Source organism: Capsicum annuum, chromosome 9 (genome assembly GCF_002878395.1).
Source record: "Capsicum annuum cultivar UCD-10X-F1 chromosome 9, UCD10Xv1.1, whole genome shotgun sequence".
Taxonomy (NCBI): Eukaryota; Viridiplantae; Streptophyta; class Magnoliopsida; order Solanales; family Solanaceae; genus Capsicum; species Capsicum annuum.
This window is the reverse complement of record NC_061119.1, coordinates 189520059-189537367: the sequence shown is the minus strand read 5'-3', so window position 1 is coordinate 189537367 and position 17309 is coordinate 189520059.

The window sequence follows — 17309 nt, the reverse complement described above, 5'->3', positions numbered from 1 at the left end:
GTATTCAAGTCATCCTATGCCTAAGATTCATGTTCTCTATAAAATTTATGTCCATGTTGCATATGTTTCATTTTATGATTACTTTTAAGAAACTATACTTTCTATATGATAAAAAATGCATTTTACGTTATGTCTAAGCCCAAAGCAATACTATCTATGAAAACTCATGACCGTTCTCAGTTCTTCAAATGAAAAGTAATAGCTTAAGGCAGAAGTCCTAGTCAAATTTTTTGAATTCATTAATCGATCCTTATGTTGTACAACTCATGATATGCACTTGTTCTTCACTATGTGCCCACTCCTAGGAACTCATACCATGTTATATCTATATCAAAACAATCATCTATCCATTCTGTATGCATTTTATAGATGAAGTATTCTTGCCTATTATAAGTAAGACCCCTCAAAATTTTGACCAATTCATTTTTGACCTCCCGCATGCATAATGTTAATTTATAACTTAAACTATGTTAAGGGATGTTAAAAGTATTTTTGGGAATATTTTAGAATTTTTGGAAGGGGTTCAAGGTTATTTTGAGACCCTGATGTAGTAAGGGTCCACGATAGCTGCATGCCATGCCACATAGACTCCGCGATAAGAGCGTGGCATGGAGGCTAACCTCCGTGATATAGGCGTGCCAATCTTCTATGTTTATATCAACTATTTTCTTATTTTTTTCACTTGGGGTGAGGGGATTTTTGGTCCTTTACCTCTTAAACGGTCTTACAACACTCAGATGACCCTTTTCCCTTCAATTATCAAGATCAAAACCTTACATTTTCCTCTTTAACTCTCAACCAAAGAAAGTTCAAGGGCTTTACAAGGAATTCACCATTTAGCCTCTAAACTTCGAATTCTCTTTAATTTCTTCTATATTTTAGGCATGTTTATATTTCCTTAAATTAAATTTTATATTGTGGCATCAATTAATTAAATATTCATGTGATTTCAATTTATGAGTTTTTAAATTTGATTGAGGATTTTTTGTTGTTATTAGTTGAATTACTTTTCTCATGTTTAAATGGTTTATTCATACTTTAATTGATGGTTTTGGGATTGAATTGATACATGGTGATTATGGTTGAAATGGGTGACATGGGTTTCACCAAAGTTGATGAATTTTTGGATTGATAATAGCATTAACTTCAACCCACATTGTAAACTTAATTTTAAATGTGGAATGAATTTTTGGATTGGTAATGGAATTAACCTCAACCCACATATTAAACTTGATTTTGAATGTGGATATTTGCATTATTTTTGTCTTTTAAAACCATTGCATTGCACTAAAGTATAAATGGCTAAAATTGGATTTGGAATGCCCTTGGTGGCCATGGTTTTTTTATTTCTAATGGAATGTGGTAGTCTAATGGTTAAATGGACTGGTTTAGCATAATTGAATTAACTTGCAAGCATATAAAAATACCATTTTGGAAAATTGCTTGGTAAAATACTCCTTGATTAAGTATTGGTTTATGTGTAGAATTAATTTAGTTTAGGTTTAAAGGGAATTGTGTAGCTCATTGTGATGTTGTAATCATGGAGTACCAATACTGAAAATCATGTTTACTGATGCTGGGATATATATGACCATGTGTCTCGATACACATTAAATTTCACACGGCTATAACCTTGGTGTCGTTAGCCTTTTCTTGGTACATGTAGCTAACATAGACTGCGGCCCTTCCAACAGAGGGAGTTGGACTCATATAGGCCATAGGTGACTTTATGACAGAGCGAGCTACATAGATCAGGTTAATGTTTAAAACTATCATGTTAATTGACCCTTGTCCCTATCTCGGCATCCTATGTATATGTATAAGAAAGTGGTACATGTGGTTTATGACTGGATTTTGGTATATGCATTATCTTAACCATACTGATCGCCCTCAGATGTTGTATTATTTCATGATGTAAGTTCGAAGGACTTTTTTGTTTCTCCTGTGAGCGTTAAGTGGTTCAGTACATCTTTGATCTCCTCTGAAATGGTAAGCCTCAATCTTTCGAAAGGCATAGTCATTTCATTGGTTTCAATATTGTATTAGTATTTCTTTTTGGATTCTTATGTTATAGTCAGGATCATGTCCTAACTTAGTTGGTATTTCTAGTTTAAAGGCTTTTGTGGATAGTTTTGGGGGATGACATAGATGTCATGTTTTGACTCTTACCTTTCTTTTGAATTCACATATCTTTTATAGACATGTTTGGCTTCCGTTGTTTACTTTAATTATGCTCTTAAGGTAAGGCTAAGGAGGTTGTCTCCGGCCCATGGTGGGATTGAGATGCCCATCACGACCAAGCTTGGTATCTGAGAATGGTTTAGGGTCACTGAGAGTCAACAAATCCCTGTCGAATAGAGTCCCATTTATTGGTGTGTAACATGTCATACTTATAAGGGGGAAGCTACAAGTCATTTAGAAATGTTGTCCTTATTTAAGTTCAATTTTGTGCAATAGGTTCTAGTTGCTTGAGTTTTCTCTAACTCCTAATTTACTCGCATATCAGATCATACCTCATGTCACGACCTGAATCGAGGTCCTGGCTGCAAGGGGCATCCCAAACCATAAAGGCCCGAGAGACCCCTTAGCATATAATCATAAGCATAACTCTTATGATATAAAAGCTCGGAAGATAAACTTAAAACATGATAGTACTAAAATCAAACTTAAAACTTCATAACATCGTATCAAAAGGGAAAACCTAAATCTAATATAAACAATCTACAAAGCCTCTACTGAACTAAAAAGTAGTCTATCTAAATTGAGACAAGGCCCCCAGTCGGACCATAAAAAAACTCAAAACTATCACATAGATAGGGTGCCTTTCAAAGTAAGGGAGGCTCACTAACTCTAAACTCCTGGAACACTCTACTGTTGTTGAACTGGATAGTAGGACTAAGCTTTAGATCCTACATTATAAGGCAATGTTGCCGCCATGAAGGACGGTCAAAACTTGGAATGTATTGGTATGTAGAACTAACCAAAAAAAACATGTATTCCATATAAAATAGTTGAGAGCATTAAGAAAACAATTTAACATAATAGATATTAAAAACATGGGCATAATTCAGCGTGCTTCAAAACATTACTATAAGTCATGACTTAACTCTTTGCTTTACCTATGAGCTAGATGGTAAGCCCTACAAAACATTAATATCTAGGAGCTATATGGGTCTGCCATTAGCTCGGCGGCCCAGACCCTAATTTGAGTTTTCTATAAGAATTGAAGTATCATGAAAAGGTATGCCTAACTTGCCGACATACCATGTTATCCTACTTGCCAAATAACATATAAAAACTCGTATCCACAAAATACGGTTTTGGGATGTGAGTTATCTGAACTCAAGCCTTCTTTAAGTAATCAACTAGCCCTCTTTAAGCAGAATTTTAGTCTTTTAAATGTTGGTTCATGCTCGTAAAACCTTTATCTCTTTCATGTTACAGAAATATCATTATAGGTATCATCATACCTAGGCTTCGAATCCATATCATGTCATGTCTTAATCATAGCCCCTTTCATTCAAAAACCATGTAGGGACTACTTGGGGTATCAAGAGAGAGATGCGTACACAGTGTCAGCACCTATTTAAGACATTAGGAACATCCGAATCCTTTATTTTCTCGAATGAAAGTTCCTTAGTAGTGGATATTGTAATGACCCTTTAGGTCATTTTCCATATTTTCACTTATTTTAACGGTTAGAGATTTTCTATAGTTTTCTCGTGTTTTTATGACTTACTGGAACTAGCAGTTTAGCTATCGGATAGCTCATTTGGTTTTAGAATGACTTCTCTATATTGAAGTCTTCGATGGTTTTGAATTGCAATAGGGTGAAAACATTAGTCAAAGAATCTTATATGAAAATTTTGACTGTTTTATCAGCTCTAGAATGTCAATTTAAGGCTAGAACGACTCTTGGTTCACGTCTCAAGCATTCGGACAAATTTTGACATATTGGTTGGAAAGTTAAGACAATAGAATATGGGTGTGGGACTTAATTTTTGTTGAAACAACCTCGGATGGAAATTGCAACTACATAATTGAGTCTAAAATATCTAATTGGTTATGGTAGCATAGTCTGTTTGCATAAACGAAATTTCAAATAAATCCCAAGGGGTTGGCAGAGGATTGAAATTTCCAAATTTCAGCTGGTATAGAAGCACCGATGTTGTAAGACCCCGCAAAATTCTAAGCATAACTCAATTTGTTAAATCTTGAAAAGAGGTCCTAAACTTAGAAATTTCAGCTAAATATTTATACTTAGAATCATTTTTAGCCTTCAAAAGTTGGCGATCCTATTTTACGACTCTTATGACCTTACAACGTCTATCCTTGGATTGAATCATGATCAGGTGGATCAATAGGTCACTCTGGGTGAGTTTTGGATTTTTGAACCTCGTTTAAATCATATTCAAGTTACCAAAATAGTGGGTCAACAGGATCTCAATGTGTTGCATCGCCCATCGCATCAACAGATAATTTTTCCCCCAAGTTTCAGTGCAATTCCAGTGAACCAACACAAAATCAATGTGGTGTGTTGGTCATTCCGTTGATGCCATCGATGTTGTATGTTGGTATGTGCGTCGCTAGGTACGCTTTTCAGTCATTAAAATCCCGCATCTAGAGGGGAGATTAAATCATTTCTAGGGCAAAAACACTCACATTCTCTCAAATTTCTATCAAGAACAAACCCTAGAGCTTTTGATTTCAAATTCAAACTTCAAGAACTCACCATCAATCTTCATGAATTCAAATATCAAGGTATGTTAGGTGTTCATTCAAGGGTTTCCTTCCACCCTTGGAGTTCAAGAATCCCTTTTTAAATTACAAGTTGATTTCTTTCATGAATTTTATGTTGAATTTAAATATATTTATTATTATGATATAGTTTGGTATATAATCCATGATTAATTGCAAGTTTCTTGAGAAACAAATAGCATATGTGTGTTGTTTTATGGTTTCATTTTAAAATTCCTTGAATTTGTGAGTTTGGGAATTTGATCATGATGCTTGCATGTTTTAGTATTATCATGTGTGTAAATTATGCTCCCCAAGTGTTTGATGAATTCTTCATGTGAGTTGAGTAATGAAATCATATCATGTTAGCATGTAAACAAGTTCATTCTAGGAAAGTGTTGGCCAAAATGCCTCAATGAATGAATTATGATAAAGTGTCTAGCTATCATGCTTTCAAGATTGTGCTATGTTTTACAATTTACGCAATTGAGTCCTGGGGGTATCTAATACCCGAGAATCTAGTTGTTTACCTAGATTTATAGTAGTTTCAGAATAGTCTCAGTGATGTCACATACAGTATCACTCAATCAGATAATAGAACTCAGTATATTCACCTTGTTAATAGAACTCAATGTATTCAGTCAATTATCAGCACTCAGTAAACTCAGTCCAATTCAGATAGACAGCATAATCAGTAATAGTTCAGTCAACCCTAGTATAGTCTAGAAATTAGTTGAGTGTCTATTTAGTTGGGAGTAGGAATCAGCATCGAGTGAACCCAGAGATGGCCACATTCCTATCAGTAAAGGGTTTGACCCTTAGTAGCAATCCCTGCGTTACAAAACTATGTAGCCAGCATAGGTTGAGATGTCTTCCTGCCAGTCTAGGTTTGATACATCTCGAATGAGTTTTCCTACCTGTGAGGGTTGACAAAAGTGCTTCCTATCAGAGAGGGTTAACTCATAACTATTGTTAGTCTCCCTTGGAAAGGTGCTAACACCCTTCTAATTGGGGTCACAGGTTGGACCCCAATTTAGTCATACTCGGGGTATGTCGGTTAGATGAATATTCCTATTGTTCTGGTCTCACACTCAGTATAAAACCTCAGTATAGTTTTTGAATTAGGATTATCAAAAACAGTCACCCAGCTCAGTAGACAACGCAGTTCAGTTCTACAGAATTAGGACTATTAGAAACAGTCACACAATTAGCAGTAATTTAGTATCAGTAAACTCAGATATTAGTCATCATTTATATGAATTTAGTACTCAGTGTTAACATGATCTCAGTTACAGCATGTGGTGTTATGTGCATATCATTGCATAATTATCATTTACAGTAATTTCAGATGTACGTGTATTCTCAGTCAGTTTTATCTATGTTAGTCAGTCAGTTATTGTTCATGCATATGAACCCATGAATCCAGCCTTACCTTACCTAGCATACCAGTACATTCAAAGCACTGACGCATACCTTTCTTTTACTCTATGATTTCTTATATCATAGGTTCAGACGCATGGGCTCCTGACCGTACTTAGTAGCCTAGAATTTTAATAGCAGATTTAGTGGTGAGTGCTCATAGTTCAAGAACAAAGTATTCTTTCAGTTTATCAGTACTTCAATAGTTGAAGTTAGTTGGGGGCCTGTCCTATCAACTCTATAGACAGACAGTTCAGTTAGAGGCTTTTCAGACTAGATTATTTCAAACTGTTATTTAATTTTCAAATATGATTGTTAGATGTTCAGTATCCAGTACTTGCAAATCAATATTTGATTTATTTTTGAACTTATGAAAGTTTAGCCAAACTTCCGCATTTTTTTACAGTATTATTATTAATCAGTGATTATAGTAGGTACCAGTCATAGGTTCGCTTGTGGTCCTACGGGATTGTGAGCACTATGGGTCATCCAGGGTGTAGACTTAGGACATTAAAAACTTGGTATCAAAGACTAAGGTTCAATAGAGTCCTAGGAATTCTGAAAGCCGGGTCTAGTAAAGTCTTATGCATGGGTGTGTAGCGCGCCACACTTATGGATAAGAGGCAATGGGGCATTTAAGGAAAATTTTCTCTTCTTTCATTATTAATAACGTGCGAGTAAGCATGAGCTTAAGTTATAGTATCAGTCTAATTTTGTTCTTACTTCCATTTATAGAACATGCCTCCAAAAAAGAACAACGGAAGAAGAACAGGAAATCAGCCAACACTTTTTCCCATTCAGGAAGATCCCCTGGACGAGCATGTTTCCCACACAGAATTCAGAGCCACTTTCAGCACTCTACCTCATTCTATAGCAGCCCAGAATGAGCGCCTACCTACCGTTCTGTCCAACCTAATGGCCAATACTGCTGCAGCTAGAATTTGGGACTTCACCCAAATCAATACGCCAGCTTTTACCGGGTCTAAGTCAGAGAAGGACCCACAGTGTAAGACCCCATAATGTTCCCACATATTCTGAGCCTTTAGAACATGTCAAGTGAAGCCTTATTCTGTCTCTAAAAGATTTATAAATGAATTCCAAAGTGATTAGTATTTAAATCATATAGAGTTTTCCTAAAAAATTACTTTTTATCATGTAGGAAAATGAATTATCTTTCCAATGATACCCATTTTGTCAAAATTCGACATCGGAAGAAAAAGATATAGCCAAATTATAGAAAGCAGTCTGAACTATCCAGGTTCGACGGTGAGGTCTGATGGACCATTGTAATAGTGATGAACCATCGCCCAAACTATCGCAGAGGAGGCAATGAGACTTCATTATAGTTAGGCGCAATGGTAAGGCCGACCTACCGTCGATCCAATGATAGACCGTCGACCCAACTATTGTAGGCAAGGGAGAAAATCCAAATCTAGCCTAGGTGTGATGGTCAAGACCGACGAACCATCAAAACAACAATGGACCATCGCACCCACCATCGCATATTTTGTTCAGTGATTTTATGTTATTAATAAAAGGGTATTTTGGGTATTTTTCCATTATTTTTACATATTAATATATCCAAACGAACCTGATGACTTTGGTTCATCCAAAAGCATCTCAAAGCAAGCATTTCTTCCTCAAGAACAAACCCAAATTCCTTCTCTAAGAAATTCAAGAACTCACCATAATTTCTGCAAATTGAGTTAAGATTCCAAGTTCCCAAGTCAAAGGCTTCAAGAACCCTCCCTCAAGAGTTCTAAAAAGAGTCTCAAGTAAGTTTGTTCATCCAATTTCACAATCTAAGGTATGTGGGGTTTGAACAAGAGTAATTCTTGCATCCTTGTGCCCAAAGACTTATTTTAAATTACAAGTTTTCTGCAATGTATGAAATTTTACATGAAATTGAGTTAGAGTTTTTCACCCATTATCATTATTTGCAAGGTTTTGATACTTCCCATAAATTGAAAGTTAAATAGCATGATTTTGCATATGTTTCTATGTTTATTGATGAGACTTACAGATTTTAAGATACCTTATGAGTAATTGCATTCTTAAGCATGAATTTTGAGATATTGACTTGAGCTTTACTGTTTGGGTCAATAGACCCCATTTTAAGATTTATTGTTCAAGATTGTTTGGGTCATGAGTACCCCATAACTAAGTTATTTTCAAACTAAGTTTTTTTTAGTCTAAGATAGGAATCCATATTTGATTATGGTTTAAAGCAAAGAGGAATATATTTTGGTCTTTATTATAGACCCTTGAGTTATTTTGAGGTGGATTTTCTAAAAGTTCTAAGCTGAGTATAGGAGTAGTATTTAGCACCGAGTTGGGTATGATTCCAAGGTTTCATGCCCCAGAACTACATGTCACCATAGGTTTAAGATTTATAGGCCTAAGGGTAAGATAGGGATCACTTAAGTTAAGGTTCGATTCCGATAGAAGGGTAAAATAGCTCTCCCAAATGTGGTCAAGACGTTGGACTCCATGTAACTCACATGGTTTATGTCGGTTAAAAGAAACTCCCGAGTCTAAAAGAGTTCCAGAGTTCCCAGGTGTTAAAAATTCCTAAAAGTTCTATAAGCTCTAAGTTTTAAAGAAGTTTTACTCTCCACAATATAAAAGAATGATTTTGAAAGTATTGTTTAAAGCTTCTTTTAGCCTTCTAGTACTGAGAATAAGAGGACAGTATAGATTTTAAAGTCAAGTATAATGACTCACGAGATTTGTGTTACATGTTTCTCTATTTATGATTTATGATTTTTATATTTTAGACTTATTCAAGCCATGTGAGTCATTCCAATTTGCATGCATGATTTTATTAAAGAATATTGATATTATTTTATGTAAATGCATATACCCCCATATACTCAGTACATTCCCAAAGTGTTGATCAACGTATACGTCGGTGTGCTACATTGTCTCATAATGTATGTTCAGGTGCTTAGTCTCAGCAATGACAGTAATTCCCGAGTACCTTTGTCTACATTCCACAGTTTGTGAGACCTCATGATTCGAGGACCTATATTAGTAGCTTTCCCATTTTCACAGTGTTTTGAGTTTTACTTTTAGGTCATAGTGAGTCTGTTGGGGGTCTATCCCAATGGCTCTCCAATTTGAGTAGTAGAGGATTTGTCAGACTAGACTGTCAGTTGAAGTTGTGTTCCAGATTATTAGTATATTTTCTATTCAGACATTATTTCCAGTTTTTTATAGTTGACCCAATAAAGTATCATTGTTTAGCTTATTTATCTTAAAGCAAGTTTTAGAAGAAGTAACAGTCTCAAAGGGTTAGCTTAGGGCTTCTTGTAGCCTTAAGCACCGTATGAGGTCTCCAGATGAGATTTTGGGGTGTTATACACAGTAATTATTTGAACAAGTGCAGAAAGTCACAGACATTATGAGGGTGACTACTAGTAAGAATGCTGAGTTGGTATTATATCAGTTGTAGGTTGTGGCTCGCTCGTGGTTTAAGTAGTGCAAGGTAGAGAAGGCCGCTGATGTAGGGCCCATGGAATGGAAAGAGTTTTCCACTACTTTTATAGATAGGCTCTTCTTACTGGAGTTGAGGAGGCAAAGGTTTTGGATTTCATTAATCTGAAGTAGGGCAACACGAGAGTGAAAGAGTATTCTCTCAAGTTTACTAAATTGGACAGATATGCCCCTCGTGTTGTAGTAGATAGCAGATCTAAGATGAGTAAGTTTGTGTCTGGCGTGTCTAACAGTGTAGTCAAGAAGGTAGGACCACAATGCTGATTAAGAAGACGGACATATCTAGGCTCATGGTCCATGTTCAACAAATAGAGGAGGCTAAGAATAAGAAGAAGGAGAGAGAAAACAAAAGAGCTAGAATAGGTAACTTTAACTTCACCCAACCTAAGTCAGAAAGTGGAAATCATTCTCGGTTTCACCCAAAAACTTTAGTTCCAGCACCAACCTAAGCCAATGCTCCAGTGCTAAAATTCAAAGATAGCAATAAAGATAGGGTACCAGGCCCTAAACCCAAGGGTAGTATTAGCATTGCCCAAACATATCCCCTTTGCCAGAAGTGAGGCAGAAAACACCATTGTTTTGCATGTGGTATGCTATGTCATAAGGTCAGAGAGTGTCCTCAGGTGGGTTCATAGAGTCAACATAATCGTCTTTTAGCTCAATTTGGTCGCTCGAGTCAGTAGGGTGCCTCTTCCAGTGCCACTATTGAGCATTGCCCAAACAGGCTTTATGAACTTCAGTGCTGACAGGATCAGGAAAGTTCTCTTAATGTGGTCACTGGTACGTTACAATTTTATCATTTGCACATTTATGCTTTGCTAGATCCAGGAGATTCTTTGTCCTTTGTAACTCCTTATATAGTTGTTGACTTTGGAGTCAGTCCTGAAATCCTAGCAGAGCCCTTCTCAGTCTATGCCCCAGTGGGTAAATCTACCATAGTCTAATGGGTAAAAATGAACTGTTCGATTATGGTATCTTAGAAAGCCACTTTAGTAGACTTAGTGGACTTAGTGATGACCAATTTTGATGTAATTCTTTACATGGATTGGCTTCATTCTTTCTATGCTTCAGTTGACTACAGAAATAGAGTTTTTTATTTTGATCTTTCGAATGAACCTGTCCTTGAGTGAAGGGGTAGTACTTCAACAGTTAGGGGTCAGCTTAATTCCTACCTTAGGGAGAGGAAAATGATATCTAAGGGGTGGGTTTATCATCTCATTCGAGTTAAAGACTTTAGTTTAGAAATCCTTAATCTTGCGTCAGTTCCAGTAACATGTGAATTCCCTGATGTGTTTCCCGAAGATCTTCTAAAAGTCCCTCCTGATCAGGAAATTGACTTTGGAATAGTCCTAATTCCAGATACTCAGCCTATCTCTATCCCGCCATACATAATGGCCCCAGTAAAACTCAACGAGTTAAAAAAAACTATTGAAGGATCTCCTAGATAAAGAATTCATCAAACCTAATATATCCCCTTAGGGTACACCAGTGCTATCCGTGCGTAATAAAGACGGTTCTCTTAAAATATGTATAGACTACCATCATCTAAATAAAGTACGATCAAGAACAAGTATCCACTTCCTAGAATCGATAACTTGTTTTACCAACTTTAGGGTGCCAATTATTTTTCTAAGATAGACGTCATATATGGCCATCATTAGCTTAAAGTCAGGAAATATGACATTCTGAAGACAACTTTTAGGACTTGGTATGGTCACTTCAAATTCCTAGTCTTGTTATTTGGTCTTACCAATGCTCCAACAATCTTCATGGACTTGATGAACCGCGTGTTCAAGCATTACTTGGACATGTTCATCATAGTCTTCATTGATGATATTCTTGTCTACTCATGCAGTAAGCATGATCATGCAGACCATCTCAAAAAAGTATTAAAAACTCTCAGAACCCATCAGTTGTTAGCAAAATTCTGTAAGTGTGAATTTTGCTAAGTTCTGTAGCTTTCCTTGGTCATATAGTTTTTGGTGATGGCATTAGAGTTGATCCTTAAAAGACCAAAGAAATGAAAAATTGGCCCAGACCCATCTCTCCATCAGATAATAGGAGTTTCTTGAGTTTAGCTAACTATTACCAACGATTTGTTGAAGGATTTTCATCCATTTCATCCCCCATGTCCATATTGACTTAGAAGAAAGTCACGTTCCAGTGGTCAGATTCTTATGAGAAGAATTTTCAGGAGTTAAAGACTTGACTCAATACAAACTAAGTTTTGACCTTACTAGATGGCTCAGACGAGTTTGTGGTATATTGTGATGCTTCCAGTGTGGGTTTGGGGTGTGTTTTAATGTAGAGAGGTAAGGTCATAGCCTATACCTTTAGACAGCTTAAGCCCCATGAAAATAATTACCCAAATCATGATCTTGAGTTAGCAGTTGTTGTATTTACCTTAAAGATTTGGAGGCATTATTTGTATGGGGTACATGTAGTTATGTTCACAGACTATAACAATCTTGCAGTATGTGTTTTCTTAGAAAGAGCTGAACCTACATCAAAGAAGGTAGTTAGAGTTGTTGAAAGACTACGACTTGAGCATCATATATAATCTGGGAAATTCCAATATAGTGGTTAATGCTCTCAGTAGGATTTATATAGGTAGTTTTGCTCACGTGGAGGATGGTAAGAAGAAGTTAGTTCAGGAAGTTCATCAGCTTGCCTGACTAGGTGTCCGCTTAGTCGATTTAGCAGAAGGTAGTGTGTAGGTGCAGAATAGTTCAAAATCATCTCTGGTTTCCCGAAGTAAAGGAAAAGCAGGACAGAGATCCCATTTTAGTGAATTTGAAAGAGACAATCAGAGATCAAAGAGTAGAGATTTTCTCCCAAAGGGTAGATAGTATGTTGCATTGCCAGGGTTAGCTATGCGCGCCAGGTGTAGATGACTTGAGGCATTGAATTCTCATAGAAGAACATGGTGCGCATTACTCTATTCATCTAGGGGCTAGTAAGACCGAGATTTGAGAGAATATATTGGTAGAGTTTGTAGCTAAGTGCTCTATATGTCAGTAGGATAATATTGATCACCAGAAACCTAGTGGTTCTATACAATAGTTTAGTATTCCTACATGGAAGTGGAAGAAAGTGAACGTGGACTTTGTGACAGGTTTGCTTCGTACTCGTCGTTAGCACGATTCTAGTTAGGTCATTGTAGACAAGATAACCAAATCAGCTCACTTCTTCCCAGTTCATACTTCCTATTTAGCTAAGGACTATGAAAAAATCCATGTCATTGAGTTGGTCGGGTTACACAAAGTCTCAGTATCCATTATCCCAAATAGAGGTACCCAATTTACCTCTCATTTCTGGAAAGACTTTCAAAAGGGTCTTGGTACCTAAGTTAACCTCAGTACAGCCTTTCATCCTCAGACAGATGGTCTAGAAGAAAGGACCATTTAGACTTTTGAAAACATGTTAAGAGTGTGTGCCATTGACTTTAAAGGTAGTTGGGATAACCACTTGCCCTTGATTGAGTTTTCGTATAGTAATAGTTATCATTCCAGCATTCAGATGTCTCTGCTTGAGGCGCTCTATGGGGGGAGATATAGATCACCCATTGGTTGGTTTGAAGTAGGTAAGGCCACAGTGGTAGGGCCTGACTTTATTTGATGCCTTAGAAAAAGTTCAGTTGATCAGGAAAAGGCTCAAGAGAGCTCAGAGCTGACAAGCGAAGAAAGGATCTCAAGTTTGAGATTGGTGACTATATGTATTTGAGAATCTCTCCTATTAAAGGAGTGAAATGGTTTGGCAAGAAAGGGAAACTTAATTCCAGATATGTCACTCCTTATCGAATTCTCAGCCGTATCGGGAAGGTAGCTTACTAGCTCGAGTTGCCTTCAAACTTAGCTTCAGTGCACCTAGTGTTTCATATCACCTTGGTAAAGAAATGTGTAGGTGACCCAATAGTTGAAGTCCCAATAGAGGGAATTTATGTCCATAATAGCCTCTCTTATGAGGAAATCCCAATTGGAATTCTTGATTTTCAGGTTATTAGACTAAGGAAAAAAGAGGTTCCTCTAGTCAAAGTTCTTTGGCAAAATCAGTCCGTTGAGGGAGCTACTTGGGAAGAAGAAGCAGATATGCAGACCAAGTATCTTCACCTCTTCTCTGCAAACTCAGACTTAGCTCAAGGTAATAGTTTTCTTGAATTCACTTAGTTCAATGCTTAGATTACCTTTATAACTCTGTATTGGTTCAGTTGCATAGCATTATCATATCATGCATACCTTTATGAAATTTCTCAATCATGTGTTATGTTTTCAGAGCTCAATCATGCTTCAGTTATGCATGTCAATATGATAACTCAATATATCAGTCAAGTAATCATGCTTCAATTGTGCATGTTTGCTATATATATATATATATTTAGTCTATTAGCTCTCAGCATAGTCAGTCTCATTTGAGGATGAATGTTCCCAAAGGGGATATACTATGAGACCCCACAAAATTCTAAGAGTAACTCAGTCCGTTAAAGCTTGAAAAAAGTTCCCAAACTTAGAAATTTTAGTTAAGCGTTTACACTTAGAATTATTTTTAAACATCATAAGTTGGTGATCCTATTTTACGACCCTTATGACCTTAAAACACCGATTCTTGGATTGAATCATGATCATGTGGGTCAATATGTCACTCAGGGTGAGTTTCAGATTTTTAGACCTCATTTGAATCATATTTAGGTGACCAAAATAGTGGGTCGATGCTATCTCGATGTGTCACATTGGCCATCACATTGATACATAATTTTCCCCCTAGCTTTCAGTGCAATTCTAGTGAACTAATGCAAACTCGATGTGGCGCGTTGGTAATCGCATTGATACCATAGATGAGGTGTGTCGGTATGTGCATCGCTAGGCACACTTTTCAGTCATTAAAAGCCCACATCCATAGGGGTAATTAGGTCATTTTCCTCCTGTATTCAGCCCCACAAATACGAGATTAAACTATTCTTAGGGAAAAAACACTCACTTTCTCTCAAATTTATTTCAAGAACAAACCCTAGGGCTTTTGATTTCAAATTCAAATTTCAACAACTCACCATCAATCTTAACGAATTCAAACATCAAGGTATGTTAGGTGTTCATCCAATGGTTTTCTTCCACCCTTGGAGTTAAAGAACCCCTTTTTAAATTACAAGTTGATTTCTTTCATGAATTTCATGTCGAATTTAATTGTATTCATGATTATGATGTAGTTGGTTTATAATCCATGATTAATTGCAAGTTTCTTGAGAAACAAATAGCATGCATGTCGCTATATGGTTTTATGTTAAAATCCCTTAAATTTGTGAGTTTGGGATTTTGATCATGATGCTTACATGTTATAGTATTGTCATGTGTATAAATTATGCTCCCCAAGTGTTTGATGAATTGTACATGTGAGTTGAGTTATGAAATCATATCATGTTTGCATGTATACAAGTTCATGCCATGCAAGTGTTTGCTAAAATGCCTCAATAAATGAATTGTGATGAAGTGTCTAGCTATCAAAGATTGTGCTATGTTTTACAATTTACGTAATCGAGTCCTCGGGGTGTCTAATACCCAACAATCTAGATATTTACCAAGCTTTACAGTAGTTTCAGAATAGTCTTAGTGATGTCACGTACTGTAGCACTCAGTCAGATAATAGAATTTAGTATATTCAGCCAGTTAACAGAACTCAGTATATTCAGTCACTTATCAGAACTCAGTGAACTTAGTCCAGTTCAGATAGATAGCACAATCAATAATAGTTCAGTCAAGCCAAGTACAGTCTATAAATTAGTTCATTGTCTATTAAGTTGGAAGTAGAAATCAACACCGAGTGAACCCAGGGATGGGGGCATTCCTGTCATTAAAGGGTTTAACCCTTAGTAGCAATCCCTGCGTTACAGAACTACATAGCCAGTCTAGGGTTGACACATCTCGTATGAGTTTTCCTGCCAGTCTAGGGTTGACACATCTCGTATGAGTTTTCCTGCCAATGAGGGTTAACAAAAGTGTTTCCTATCAGAGAGGTTTAACTCATAGCTATTATTTATATCCCTTGGCAAGGTGCTAACACCCTCCCAACTGGGGTCACAGGTAAGACCCCAATTCAATCATACTCGAGGCATATCGGTTAGATGAATATTCCCATAGTTTTAGTCTTAGACTCAGTATAAAACCTAAGTTTAGGTTTAGCATTAGGACTGTCAAACACAGTCAAACAGCTTAGTATAGATCTCAGTTCAGTTCTACAGAATTAGGACTATCAAAAATAATCTCTTAGTTAACAGTAATTCAGTATGAGTAATCTTAGATATCATTCATTTAGTTATCAGAATTCAGTACTCGGTGTTAACATGATCAGTTACAGCATACGTAGTTATGTGCATATAATTGCATAATCAACATTTATAGTAGTTTTAAATGTACACGCATTCTCAGTCAGTTTTATTCATGTTACTCAGTCAGTTATTGTTTATGCATATGAACCCATGTATTCAGCCTTACCTCACCTAGCATACCAGTACATTAAAGTACTGACGCATACCTTTCTTTTGTGATATGATGTCTTATATCATAGGTTCAGACGTACTGTCTCCAAACCGTACTTAGCATCAAAGACTTTTAGCAACAGGTTTAGTGGTAAGTTCTCATAGTTTGAGGACAGAGTATTATTTCAGTTTATCAGTACTTCAGTAGTTAGAGTTATTTGGGGGATTGTCCCATCAACTCCATATATAGACAGTTCAATTAGAGGCTTTTTAGACTAGATTATTTCAAACAATTATTTAGTTTTTAGATATGATTGTCAGATGTTCAGTATTCAATACTTACATATTAGTATTTGATTTATTCTTGAACCTTATAGAAGTTTAGCCAAACTTCTGCATTTTTTATATTATTATTAGTCGGTGATCATATCAGGTACCAGTCATGGGTTATCTTGTGGTCTTTCGGGATTATGAGAACTGTGTGACATCCCGGGTGCAGACTTGAAGTGTTATAGATGTTCGCGAGCCACTTATCGCGATAGTAACTCTAATGGCAGCCATAAGATGTCGCGATCGCTAGCCACTTATCGTGATAGCAACTCCCATGGAAACCATTAGATATGGTGATTGCAATGCATATGTCGCAATAGCGATACCTGAACCCCTAGGAAAGGTATAAATACCCCCTTTTAGCTCGAATTTCCTATTCCTTCATCCATTCTCAAAAGACTAAAACCCTAAATGTTGAGTTATCTTGGGATTAAATCTTATGGATGATTTGGGGAACTTGGTTAACGACTATTTCGTGATTCTACATCCATTTATGGTAAGATTTTACTCTTTCTTATTATGGATTTTCCCATTACTTGTTCAAAATATCTAAAACTTGGTGACTTGATTTAGAAATAATATATCTTGGATTTCACCCAATTTTTTGGGTAATTACTCCTTGAGCATAAGGGAACATAGGGTTGGCCTCAGAAATCTTACTTTCGTAAATGGGACCTGTATTAGATTGTGGTGTGATTATTGGACCTAAAACACAATAGTGAAATTAGGGTATCATTATTCACGTCTTAACTGGTGCATTGTGATTGTGATTGCATGGCATTATGTGAAAGCTTCTTGAAAGAAAAAGTTAATGATTTGGTGGATTTTTTTAGCTTTCTTTGACATCTAGGTAGGCTAGGTT